Source organism: Sciurus vulgaris (assembly GCF_902686455.1).
Source record: "Sciurus vulgaris genome assembly, chromosome: 13".
In the NCBI taxonomy this organism is placed as follows: Eukaryota; Metazoa; Chordata; class Mammalia; order Rodentia; family Sciuridae; genus Sciurus; species Sciurus vulgaris.
Window position 1 is genome coordinate 38,440,672 of NC_136474.1, and position 13,717 is coordinate 38,454,388.

The 13,717-nt window shown below is 45.0% G+C and overlaps 1 pseudogene across 1 annotated transcript; it reads right to left on the minus strand.

Annotated features, from left to right (window-relative positions):
- Positions 1-1,280: 1,280 nt before the first annotated feature.
- Positions 1,281-2,048, minus strand: LOC306643116 (large ribosomal subunit protein eL8-like; annotated as a pseudogene). The gene has a single exon. The product of its transcript is annotated as a large ribosomal subunit protein eL8-like (transcript).
- Between the last annotated feature and the right edge of the window lie 11,669 nt (positions 2,049-13,717).

Here is a 13,717-nt window from a genome sequence, read left to right on the forward strand (position 1 = left end):
ATTCTATAGGAATAATCACAACATGGATGAACCCTGAGGACACTAGGCTAACCAAAACAAGCCAAATACTTTTAATTCTAATCATATGAGGTATTTAGAATTGTCAAAATCATAGAGACAGGAAGTGGAATGAATGGCGATTGCCAGGGACTAGGTGAGATGGGAATGGGGATTTAGCATTTAATGGGTATAACAATACAGTTTTACAAAACAAAGAGAGATGGGCAGTGGTGTTAGTTGCATATCTGGAATTATTTAATGACTGAACTATACACTTAAGAATGATTAATATGGTAAATTTTGTGTTACATGTATATTAGCACAATAAAATTCTAAATTAAAAAATTAGATTTGCCCTGCTACTAAATCTTTCAAGGTTTTATAAAGAGACCAGGATAGGATAGGATATCCAGAACATTCTAAGACCAGACTCACAGATGAAAGAAAATAACAAATACTCTGAATCCAGGTAGAACATGCAAATTGACCTCCTGTTCTAAAATTAATGCTACAGTTATGTGGCAATAAATATTCAGCCCACCATGATTTACAAGCTCATTTATAAAAGAGACTCCATGCACCAGAGAAGTTGTTTAAGGATATCAAATAAGCAAATTATGGTGTAATTATTCCTGCAGAGTTTTGTGCTATTTTACAAAATTCTCATTATGAGTTATCATAGATTTTTATCCTTTTGGAACAAAAACTCCTATAGAATAATCACATGGTGTCACTATTCCTTAAGTCATTAAAAAAAACTGCTTGCCACAATTCTAAATAGTTAGCCTCACTGATTCCTTCCCTGGAAAAAGAAGTGGCAGGGAAATAGGAGGCCACAGCAACACTAAAGGTTTGAGCTGTGGCTACTCAGTGGACCCTGCAGAGGGGGCCTGGCAAGGGCTGTGGCAGGTGACATGTAAGCCTTGCTTGCTTCCAAGTCCTGAGTCTGGCTGGGGATCTTTTATTTTTAGTTTTTCATTCAAGAGACTGAATTTACTGAATCATGTATTATCAGTATAAATAAAAACTTTATAGACTCACATTCATTGCTACCTTAAATAAAGCAGTGACTGGTCAATCGCAAAATCCTGGCTTGGTTTCTGAGTATTTTACTGCTATACATAGCTTGTTCCTGCAAGTTACACGATGAGTTTCTTTAGAGCTCTTACACTGTGGGGCTTGGGCTTGTTACTGCCCCAAATGAGTTTACTGCCTTCAGCCTAAGACACTGGATGAAGGACAATTTGTTATTTTTATGTACAGAAACCAACAGCATACATTTATCCATTCAGTGATGAGTTTGTTAGCCTTTGCCTTTGGCAATTTGAGTCACGGATTTTTGGACCCAGGATGTTGTCTACCCAGTAGCCACTGATCTCATTATATATGTCATTATAATTGGTTCTGATAGCTTCCACCAACTTAACCAGAGCTCCTTTGTCTTCAGGTTAACCTGTGTGAAGGCAGGAGTGGTGCATGTCTTCCTGTGAACAGATGTCCCAGCTTAGCCTTCCCCTTGATGATGCAGTAAGGGACTCCCATCTTGTGACACAGGGCGGGCAGGAAGACAACCAGCTCAATGGGATCCACATCATGTGGAACTGCCACCAGCTGAGCCTTGTTCTCCACTAAGGTGGTGACAGTATTGAACCCTGCTTGAAGGACCAGTGGTTATCCCTTTTGCCAGCAACCTAATTCTCAGCCTGGGTCAACAGCTCTGCTTCTTCTCCTGTTGTCCTGGGTCTGTACTTGTGAGCAAGGTTAAGCAGCGGGGTGGCTGTTTGACAGTCCAAGGACTGGGCAAACTGGTTAATCATAGGAGGCATTTCAGCTGCTTATAGAGAAGAGCCCTTTGCTGCTGCAACCAAATGTAGTGGGGCCATTTTACAAAGCAGGTAATGTCCCTTTTGGGCTGCATGTCCTGTCTGACGCCTAAGTTCTTTGGCTTCATCTTGTACAGTGGGTTCTCACTTTCTTGGCTTCCTGCTTCTTGACCACAGCAGGGCCCAGGGCTACCATTTCCCCTTGCTCTTTTTTTCTTTAGGCATCTTGGACATCTGGAGGAGACAGCAATGCTTTCATTATTTGTTATTTGAATTTTACTTCACAGAAAGGCCTTTCCACATCCCACCATGGGTTGTCTGGTCAGAGGGGGTGCCTTTTTCAGGTGCAGACAAAGGCCCTACTGCCATGATGTGAGAACTGGAAGATGATTTACTGGCTGGAGGCACCAGTGTAGCCCAAGTCCTCAAATAAACAGACCTTTATTTTATAAACATTTGAAATTGTCACTAAAAATCAAACAAATCGTTTCCTGAGGCTTTGCACTATTAGTGTCCTTGGGAGACAGAGGTGGAGGGTTATGTGGGAAGTGACATCCTGATACAAGGAAGGCTTCTGTTAGGATTTGGTTGTGAGGTGTTCCCCAAAAAACTCATGTTATGCAATGCAGGAGTGCTCAGAGGGGTGATGATTAGATTATAAGAGGTATAACCTCACCCGTACATTAATCCTTTTGATAGATAAATAATTTGAAAGGATTGCTCTACTGGGTGGTAACTCTAGGCAGGGTAGGGTGTGGCTGGAGGGATTAGGTCACTGGGGGATGCCTTTAGAGTTAGTATTTTGTGCCCCTCTGCTTTCTGGCAGCCATGAGCTAAGGCACTTTTCTCTGCTACACTCTTCTCCCATAATGTGCCACCACCTCGCCTTGGGCCCAGAGCCATGGAATCAGCAGACCAGGGACTGAAACCATAAGCCAAAATATACTTTTCCTCCTCTAAGGTGTTCTTGTCAGGTATTTTTGTCACCATGATGAACAGCTAGTGAACACATTTCCCCATCATTTACATGAATTTTCCACCTTGCATGGGGTGAAGAGGCCCACAATTCCAGAATCACCTTCTCCCATGACTGTACTTTGTGCTAACTGATAAGATGCAGAAGGGAAGGAAACACCACCTCACAAATTCCACTCTGACTCTGTCCTCAACATCACCGCCTCTCATCTCTGATGAACTCTTTACCTGAATAGAAATGTCATCTTCCCTGTTTAGTTAGGGATCTAAGATTTCAACCTCCACTACTCACGATTAGCCAATCATTTTATGTGATGCCAAAGTCAACATAAAGGGGAAAGACCCCATGCGGATTCTCTCCCACCCAGTGAGGGACAATTCATTTACAGAAGACACCCAAGCAAACACCAAGTGACCAGCATGACTCTAAGCAATTAATGCAAAGAAATACCCCATAGGTCATGCTTTCCCACCACAATCAAAGCACCCCTGAAAGAAAAATGTTAAGTTCAGTTATTAGTTAATTTATATTAGCCAGGTGTGTCACCCAATAGGACACAACACACGACTAGCTCAAATGCTGCATAACTTCATAATTTAAACTTATTAGAAAATATCCCAACTTGTTTTTTATTGGTACACTATATAATACTGGGATTCCTTTTTACCTGTGTATGTGCACACAATGTAACAACGTGATTGGGTCAATATTGTTCCCTAGTTCCTCCTCTTGCCCGCCTCCCCCAAGTCCCCCTGGTGCCCTTCCTCTACTCCACTGGTCTCTATTTTCACGAGATTTCAGCTCCCTTCCCCCACCTGCTTTTTTCCTCTTGCCCACATATGAGAAAAAACATATGACTCTTCATTTTCTGACTCTTATTTCACTCAACATAATGCTCTCAACTTCCATCCATTTACCTGCAAATGCCACAATTTCATTCTTGATGGCTGAATAAAACTCCAGTGTGTATATAACACCATATTTTATCCATTCATCTGTTGGTGGACACCTAGGCTGGTTGCATAACTTGGCTATTGTGAACTGTGGTGCTATAAACGAGGGTATGCATGTACTGCTGTAGTGATTTTAATTCTCTTACATAAATACTGAGAAGTGGCTGGGTCACACTGGTTTTTAAATCTCTCAAATTTTAATTTATTTTTATAATATGTTGGCTGTAACTACCAATTATGATATGATTAGACTGATATATTGAGTTATGTATTATATTATTCTGTATGTATTATAACACTATGAATCTCATGTAGTGAACTTAGGTTTGTAAACCATCTCAATTATTAGTTATCCAGAAAGCCTTGGCAAGGATCCTGCAGTCATGTAAATGAGCACTGCCCAGGGATGTGGCCAGCTCTATGGGCACACAGACCTGGGCAGTGAATATATCCCACATGGTGGGCCCTCCTACATTTTCTTCTCCCTTCAGAGGAGGGTGTGATAGCCAGATGGTCTCAAATGATTCAATGACTCCCATCTCCTGGAATCTATGTCACCTTTGTGTAATCTCCACCCTCACTTTACCAAGATGGTCAATGTGACCATTACAATACAGCATATGGTAAAGTGACTATGTCACTTTCCAGATCAGGTTATAAAGGACACCATAATGCCCTGCCCCTTTACCCTGCAATTGGGTCACTAGCTCTGGGTGGAACCAGTTACAGTGTCTTGAGGACACTCAGTCAACCCTGTGGAGAGGCCAGTGGGCACCACTCAAGGGAGAGTTCAGTTGACTGCAGCCTCATGAGAAACCTTCTGGCAGAATCAGTCAGCTATACCACCCCAATTCCACATCCTCAGAACCCGTATGAGAGAACATCTCTGTTGTTTGTTGTGATTTGGATCTGGAATGGCCCCAAAGTCTCCAGTGTTGAAGTCTTGTCCCCAGTGCAGCAATGTTCAGAGGAGGGGATTTTGGAAAGTGATTGAGTCATGAGGGCTCTGATCTCATTAATGGATTAATCGATCCTCAGCTGAAAGAACTACTGGGAGGTGGTGGGACCTGCTGGAGGAAGTAGGTCACTGGGGGTGAGCCCTAGAAGGTGCTTCTTGTTGCTCCTTCTTCTGTCTCTGCTTCCTGGCAGCCATAGCAGCTTTCCTCTGACATGCTCTTCTGTGATGCTGTTTCTGCTTTGGAGCCCACTAACTGAAACCTTGTTCTAAGCAGCTATGTTTGAGGGTAAATTGATACATAGTAAGGATAACTAATACAGAGTGATAGTCAGCCATGAAAGACTCTGCCCTTCCCTCCCACTGCCCCCAAACTCTGTCCAGGTCACTTTGAGAACTCTCAGGCACACAACTCATAACCAAAAATGTGTCCTCTGCCCACTGAGGACAATGAGAGCTCCTATGGGGCTGTGACCTCCCCCGTCACCAGGCTCTCTTTCTCTACTAGCACAGAGCCTGCCTTCGGTAAATGCTCAACAAGTGTTTGCTCAGTAGAGCTGGGTATTTCTGTTTCTTCCCCAGTCTGAAAAATCATGCTTTGCTCATAGCGAGCACCCTGTAGGTATTTGTTGATCAAATAAACAACCTACAAAACTTATTGCCAGTTCAAAATTATCACTCACCCCTTCAATCTAACACTGATCAAACATTCTTCATCTGATAATCTTAGCATAAAAATACTTTAAAATATACAGTGCTTGTCATGGAAATTAATATTTATAGTTACTTAAAATCAGAACAACTATAGTTAGAATTCAACAACCAAGAGAACTGTCTTTCATCTTTTCCAGGAAAATATATAAACTTTAATATACTTTATGAGGAAGAATCACCTAGGCAAAGGTTGTCCAAATTACAATCATCAAGAATAATCTGGCTTCTGTCCTTTTGAGGGCAGTAGGAAAGAAAACATGAGTGGCATTTCTAAAGCCTGTCGCTGTGAAAAGCTCAATTGATGGTTATGTGTGTGTGTGTGTGTGTGTGTGTGTGTGTGTGTGTGTGTGTGTGTGTGTAGTGACTACAGACATGGAAAAGGTCCAGCCAACTCACTTCAGTGTCTGCTGCCTGCCTGCTGTGTGCCAGATGCCCTGAAAGGTGCTGAGGTACAGAGGAGCAGATAGCATGACAGGTTCCACAGACACGCACTAAACCTCCTTCCTGCCAGGCCTTGTGCTGGTATTTGCAGAGCTCACTATGCAGTGGGAGAAACAGACATGGATGCAAAACCATCCTGAGGTCACAGCCATTTGAGTAAGGAGCCTCTTCTGTGGGACACTGAACAGTGTGACTGACCACTGAAAGAAGCGCTTCCTCCAGAGGCTGGCTATGACCCCTCACATGCTCACTCAACTGACAGTTGCTGTGCACTGGCTATCCAACACTGTCCCTGGCACACACAAAGTGGACACTCACAGGTGGTTCAAGACAAATCTGCCCACATGGAGCCTATGCTGTGGCCAGCAAGACAATGAGTCATGTGATTGGATCTTAGAGAATAAGGATGGGGGCAAAGGTTTTCTAGATGGGGTCAAGGAGGCATTTGGGGTCTCAGGAACAGGATCTAAACATGCTATGAGTGTGAAAAACTGCAAGAAATGTCCCTGTTAAAGGAGGTGACAGCAGAGATTAGGTGTATACAGCCTGGAGCAGGCAAGTTTGAGATCACCTCTGAAGTGGTAGCAAGGCTGCCACAAGAAGGCTGCAGTGTGTTTCCAACAGGCAGGTTCAGCATCCCCTGAGCCAGCAAGGAAGCCAAGGCATTGCTACAGTGCAGCAGCAGGGGTGTCGGGGCCATGCCCATATTGTTCCTCTGAGCTTAGTACCGAGCCTCGCACAAAGTAGGCACTCACTCACTGGACAAGCACAGGAGGTGAAGAGTTTATAGAGTGGACTGGGGCCTGTGGAGGTCCAAAGGCAGCCTAGAAAAACAGGTCTGGCTCTCACAGCAGGACTCTGTGTTTTCAGAGCAGGGACTGCACTGTGGTTTGATATGCAATCCTTAACCCAAGGCAAGATTGGGTTTTCTATGCAGAATATCAGTCCTCATGGAGATGAAAAATATTGAGCACTAATGTCTTCATAACAGCTCTCTAAGAAATGAGGCTCCCATGTGCATGTCTCTTGGCCCAACAGTTCCACCTGCCATCTGCTTCCATGGCAAGGACATCTCTCAGCCTTCCTGCAAGGGTGTCAGGACTAGGCATTCCAGTGTTGGCCCACTGACCGCTGGTGTTAGGTAACCTTTCTCAGAAAGAGGTAAGCTACTTATTTAGTTCCTTTGTTCATTTCTACCTTCTTTTCCTAGCCCTTCCCACAAAGGATTTGAAGAGACCTGAAACATATAATCTGGTTTCATAGGATGGGCCCAAAGTTATCTCACTGTTTTTTACATGTTTTGTTGTAGGAACACTGGAGCCAGAAAGAAGATGCAGGCCCAGTCCCAGGAGGACAGGTTCCTGGAGGTAGGCAAACCAGCAATGATGAAGAGTACAGTTTTCCCATGAACTGGGTCAGGCGGGTGTTCACAGGGCCTTTCTAAACCTCCATCATCTCTGTCACAACAAGTTGTGAACAGCCCCTCCTGGCCACCCCAATGCCATGAGCTTTAGCCACTGGCCCCATCCCATTCTTAGTAACAGAAAAAACTGGAAGCTACTGCAAAGGCCACTATTGGACAAGAAACCTGAGGCTTCCCAGGGAAGGCCAGGTAGAGAGAGGCCTTGCATGCACCAGACTCAGGCCTGGCAGCAAAGCAGGGCTGCAGAGGCAGCCCTGTCATCTGCCTGCAGGGACCTCTGAAGACCTAGCTGTGGCAGAAACAGATGGCTTCCTGGGTCACTGGGTCAGCTTGCATTTTGCAGGGAAGAGGGGCTCAGAGAGGGTTAATGAAGTTTCTCCCTGGTACCCTGACTGAGCTCTTCCTCAGAGGAAGACCCAGGACTCACTGACACTCCCCATCCAGTCAGCTGAGGGACTCTGGGGATCTCCAAGGGGGTTTGGTAGCAGCAGTGATTCAACATAGTGATTATGGGAGATGGAGGAAGGAGGAGCCAAGAGAACTTGATGGGACAGCATGGAGACTGTGGGAGGGACAGCCAAGGATGGCAGAAGGTGCCTACCTCTGGCCCAGGTGTCCCTCATAATCATGGAAGTGATTACCTTCTGAGCATCTGTGCACTTGTCCCTTGCCCTAACCCTCTAACTGAAAAGGTAGTTATCTCTCCTCCCTGGGGAAACTGAGACCCAGAATGGAGAAGAACAAAAGGGGTTGGGTGTGTCACAAGGAGCCAGTGCCTCATTGAGGTTGGACAGGCTATAAGAAAGGCCCTCTCAGAGCAGAGAATAGTTCTCCCAGCTTCTAAGCACTCCAGCCTCTTCCCCACTTCTCTTCATTCCCCCATATGGAGGGTGACAAGAGGAGACCTGCTCTCAAAACCTAGGTCTTCATACAGGGTTTTCTCATGGAGCCTTGAGCAAGTCACTGAAGTTCTTTGGAGTTTCTAGATTTGTTTGCTTTTCTGCAAAGTGGGATAACTCCAGCCTGCTCCATGGCTGTCAGGACAGAGGCACTCAGAAGGACTGGGTTAAGCAACCATCAGGCCTGGCCTAGCCTAGAACTTCAGTATCATTGCAGAGTTCAAGGTGCCCACAGGGGCCTGGTAGCCTCTCTGGAACCTGCCTCTGCCTGGTTCCACCTCATCCCTCTCTGCAGTGAGATTCTGGTGGAGGTGGAAGGTGATGTTCACCTTAGGTAACAGGTAATCTGCTGATGGGTTCCACTGGTGACTGTTACTAAGCATGGCAGTGAGGCCTTTGAGAAAATTCTGCAGGAACAGGACATTGGTGGCTTCAGGAACCAATGGGATCAGCATCAAGCAGCTTTGGAAAGAAAAGCCCATGGTTAATAACCCCCAAAAAAGCTTTATCAGATGTTCTGCTGCAGAGTGGGGAGTGGGAGCAGGGGAACACCACACCCCTTCGGTTGTGTGTACCGAAGACACACAGCAGAGAAATGGGTAATCCATGAGTTAGACACAAAACAGTGACTTCCTTTTCTTTGTGGAATGGAAAAGAAAAACAAGTCAGGCATGATTCAATCAGTACCGATGGCAAATGTGTATACAAGGAACACACAGGTTCTGGTTTCCATTAGGAATCACCCACAAGCCACCCACAGGCTCTGGCCAAGATACACCTTCCAATGAGACAGTCTGTCAGATACACCTCCACACTGTTACCCTCTCTGGGTGTTAGCAGGCATCTCTGGAAACCCAAGGGAACTTCTCACATGGAATGAAATCCCAGCAGTGCCCAAGACTACCTCGACATGGCTCATCCCAGGATGCCATTCCAGGGATGGAGAAGCTGCCTGTGTCCTCTAGGGCCACTTTCACTCCGAAAGGCTGCACCCTCAGTGGCCTCCTAGAGCCTTCTCTTACCTCAAACTGTAGCCAGTTCATGGTTATGCCTGGCCCATGACTGGCACAGCACCACCTCAGATCCTCCATGCATCAGCTGCTCTGATGCTCTGTTCTAGGTCATGGTAAATGATTTTGTAGGTAAATAGAGAGATGGAAGCATGACTGTGTAAAAGGCAGAGGCCAGACACCATTGTCTCAGGAGCCACAGCAGGCCCCAAGCTCTCCACAGCCAATGTTAGTCGATTCCCCAGACCCAGATCAGGCTGGAGGAAGATCATCTGGCTACCACATGCACAAATACCCAGCACAGCTTGGCTTAAACCTTTGGTAGTGAGCTTTGCTCTGTGTTAGATAATGCCTGAGGGCTGTGTGGGTGCCGCCGTGTGGTCCACTGAGTTAGGTAGTGTCAAGGGAGAGGCAACTGGATAGTGTAGAAATCCCTCCCCACAACACCCCCAGAAAACCTGGAGTTTTATACCCAGATGTCCAAACACACCATTCAAAGGTCACCATAGCAGCAGAACCCAGGAACATAAGACACCACCACCATCTCATCACCTTCACTAAGCAACTTCACCCAGCACCTCCCAGGAGGCAAGAACATAGACCAAGGCTGGACCTGATGTTTTTACTTCTTATCTATATGGCTGGCAAGTCATTTACCTTCTCTGGGTCTCAGTTTCCTCCTCAGTTGAGTGGGCATAATACCTCTGTTAAGGGTTGAATTGTCCTCCAAAAAACATGTTCTGGAGTCCTAAACCCATGACATCCAAGTGATCTTATTTGAAAACAGGGTCTTTACAGATATAATCAAGGCTGTGAGGGCATCCCTTCATGCAACAGGACTGGTGCTATTATAAAAAGTAGAAATTCAGGCTCCACCCAGAGGGAAGATGACATAAGACACACATGGAGAGATGTCTGGGGGACAGGAGTGATGTGTCCATAAGCCAAGGAAGCCAAGGACTGGAGCTGACACAGGAGCTGGAAGAGGGAAAGGGATCCACCCTAAAGCCTTCAGAGGGAACATGACCTAATCCACACCTTGATTTCAGACTTCGGGTCCCTAGAACTGTGAAATGATAAATTTGTGTTTTGAGCTGTCCAGATTTTGGTACTCTGTGATGACAGTTCCAGAAAGTGACTATACTTCCCTCCCCAGGGTGACTTGGAAGACTAAGGGAAACAAGCAACGAGCATCTGATCTGCAGCCCAGTGCCAAACATGCACAGCCAGAGTCCCTCCTCACAGGTGAGCTGGACCCAGCTTTGGCCCTGGCCAGCTGTGCGTCAGTGAGCTGGTTATTTAATCTCATCTAGCCTCAGTTTCCTCATCAGTAAAATCAGCTACCTACTTTATAAGGCTGTCATGAAGATAAACTGAATGGTGGCACCATGCTCTGTAATAATTGTTGCTTTTCATTTTTTATAGAGAATACAAAGAGATTGTAATTTCCTATTAACAAACCTTGACCTGAAATTCATTTCTCAATGGTTCTGCCAGATAGATGATAATAATAGACTTACTTCTGCCAATGCCCTGGTTAGTCTGGACCACTTAAGGCATCATGGGACCAAAGACCAGGAAAGAGCACAGAATAGCACAGCTCCTTTGTCATTTGGAGTCACTGAGAGGTCAAGGGGCATCCTGGTAGCAAGGATAAGAACCTCATAAAGGGCATCAACATAAGCCTTTCCTAAGGGCACATCTGGCCTGAGAATACCTGGGTGGATGACCATCTCAGGCCAGTCAAGGCCTTAATAGACTCAACGATTTTAGTTGCTACTTTTAGAAAACAGAATACCAGTACCATTTGCAAATTTGGAAGAAAAAAGCCAAGCAAGTGAAAGAAACAATTTACATTAATCCTTTTTAAGTTGCACAAAGGGACTTCTCTAGTAGACGACATCCAAGTTAAAGGAAAGACTGTTAAAAGTAAGTGCTGTCCTGCTCCTATTTCCAACACTGTGAATGGTTAAGTAAGGGTTAAATCTAAAAAGTGCACATGAAAGCAGTCACTGGTATGGCCCTGAGTAAATGTCAGACACGTGGAGCTAGAGACTTGGGGTGGCTTTTTCTCTACACGCTGTGCATGGCAGCAGCAGGAGTTCCTGGGAGTGTGGGAGGGGGCTCTACCAGTGAGGCGGCCAGCAGGACAGACCAGGCCAGGAAGCCTCCTGCAGGAGGGAGGTGCCTCTTTCAGCTTCTTGGCCCAGTGCTCCTTGAAGGCTCCCATCATCTGCTGTGAAAGCCTTCTTTGGGCCAGATCTTCATCTTCTCTAAGCTCATTAATCAGCAAGGCTTTCACTTCCTGGTGCAACAGCCTCACCGTCCCCTCCTCAGGCCTGGGATTCACCCAAACCTGCTCCACAGTTCTGTGCGGTGACCCTGACATTGAAGAAGAAGTGGATCCTGAATTAAGACAGGGAGCCTAAGTGTGTCCTGTAGATGACAAGGGCTAGAACAGGAGACTCAGGGGCTGTTTGCAAAGAGCAGTCCCGTGTACCCAAGAGGACAAAAGCTCACACAGCCTGTGCTTGCTGGCTGATGAGCACCCTGCTGACCCCTATAAAAATCACAGCCCCCAGAACTGTGAGATGCTCTCCTCTCAACATGGCCTGCATGGGGAGGAAATAGGTAACCATTGGAGGTGTGAGCAAGTGGGAAATAAAAGTCTGAAAAGTCATATCGAGAAATAAAAGATGCAGGAAATTATATTTAAAGCGAGGCCTTGACGGGTGAAAGAGACCTGATGGGTCCGATCCTAACAAAGGGAAAATGCCTGAGAATGCTTTCTTTATAGTTAAAAACACCAAAGGAATTTATTGTGAGGAAAGATTCTTCAAGTAAACAAGAAGTGAGAAGCTGTGGGGAAGCTGGCCTGACTGGGGATTTATTGCTGGCACAGTAATTCTTCCTCCTCCAGCCAGCTGGTGCCAGAAGGCCAGTTGGGGCACTGGTATCTCTCTCCACCTCTGGGGAGTTGCAATTGAATTTAGTGCTATCTGAGTCAAAAAATTCTGTGGTATCACAGAATTCCCTTTGAGCAGGACATTTGCCAGGGCAATGGAGCAGTTTCAGATAGGTAAGATACTACCGAGAGTTCTCCGAGGGGCTCACCTCTGCTTAGACACGCCTACAGTTCATTGGTGGCTTCCAACGTCTCCCCCCTTTTTGTTTTTTAATCACAAGTGATATGTTGTTACTTGAAGTTCCCAGATTTCATTTCTGAGGGTACAACAACCTATTATCATAACACAAAAAAGAATGAGTAGCAAACACATAATTCCAAAAATATACCATGAGAAATGCTTCCGTACATTTCCAGGATTAAAGCCTTTTAGAGCATGAAGTATTTGTTCAGTCAGAGATGCAGGATCCATGAGGTCAATCTTGCATTTCTGGATACCCTGGATGTGATGATATAACTCCATAAGATTCAGACTGTTATTATCATCATGCCCATCAGATGATTTTGACCGTTTCCCAATCCCATTGGGAAGCATTAATGCAGACATATTTGTAACTGGCATGGCATCTAAGCCTTTACTTAAATATGAGAGCAGCAAGTTCATTTCCAATATTAATAACAGTAGCTTCCAAAGCATGTAATTTACTTGCAACTCTTTGATCAACATTCACCTGATTGTACAGGGCTTTACAAGTATTTTGAGCCAAATTATTAAGAGAATGAGCAGTATGAATGTTTTTAGATAAAGCTACAGAACCTGTAACTGTAGAAGCTATAAAAGAAATTGAAACAGCCACTCCTAGCAATGTAAGTCCAATCACTAACTGTGGTCTGCTTAGCAGTTTATGCATCTGTTGTAAAACCTAAACTCCAGCATTAGCATACTGTGGCCCCAAGATGTTAGCTGGGAGTAAAAAAAAAGAGCATTGGTTAAGGACCAATACCCTTCTCCCTCTTTTCTGTCTAGTGATACAATTAGATTGCATTTCTTACAAGTTACATGATACTTTTCTCCTTTTCTCTGAACTCTCACATTTCCAGAAATTAAAGCATAAAGAGATTGAACACAGGCTCACAGGCCATAGCAAGAACCCTCCTTGCCTATAGTTCCTGTCTATAAAGTCAGGCATGGGGTCATCTGTAAAATGGAGAAAATCTGAGGCAGCTATTAAATGCCACTGATCTTTTTGTATGCCGCCTTTACTGCAAGTTAGGATATTACCAACACCAACAAATCCTCTAGGAGTTATAGGATCCCAATGTAACTGTTCTTTATGAATTCTTGGAGATCAACCCCAAACATACCCACCACTTATAGAGATTATATGTCATACTGGCAAGACATCTGCACAATCCATTCATTTAGGAAAGTTACCAAATTCTAATGCAGATTGATTAGGGCAATAAGATATTGGTGGCTGTTCCATGGGAATAACTGGCCTATCAGGGGAAAGTCCCATTTTAATAACTATCTGGACTTTTGATGTTAAACCCCAAAGGCCAGTATGATTGGCTGGTCTAGGTCCCCCATATGTTGTCTTTTCTTCAAAACTTACTT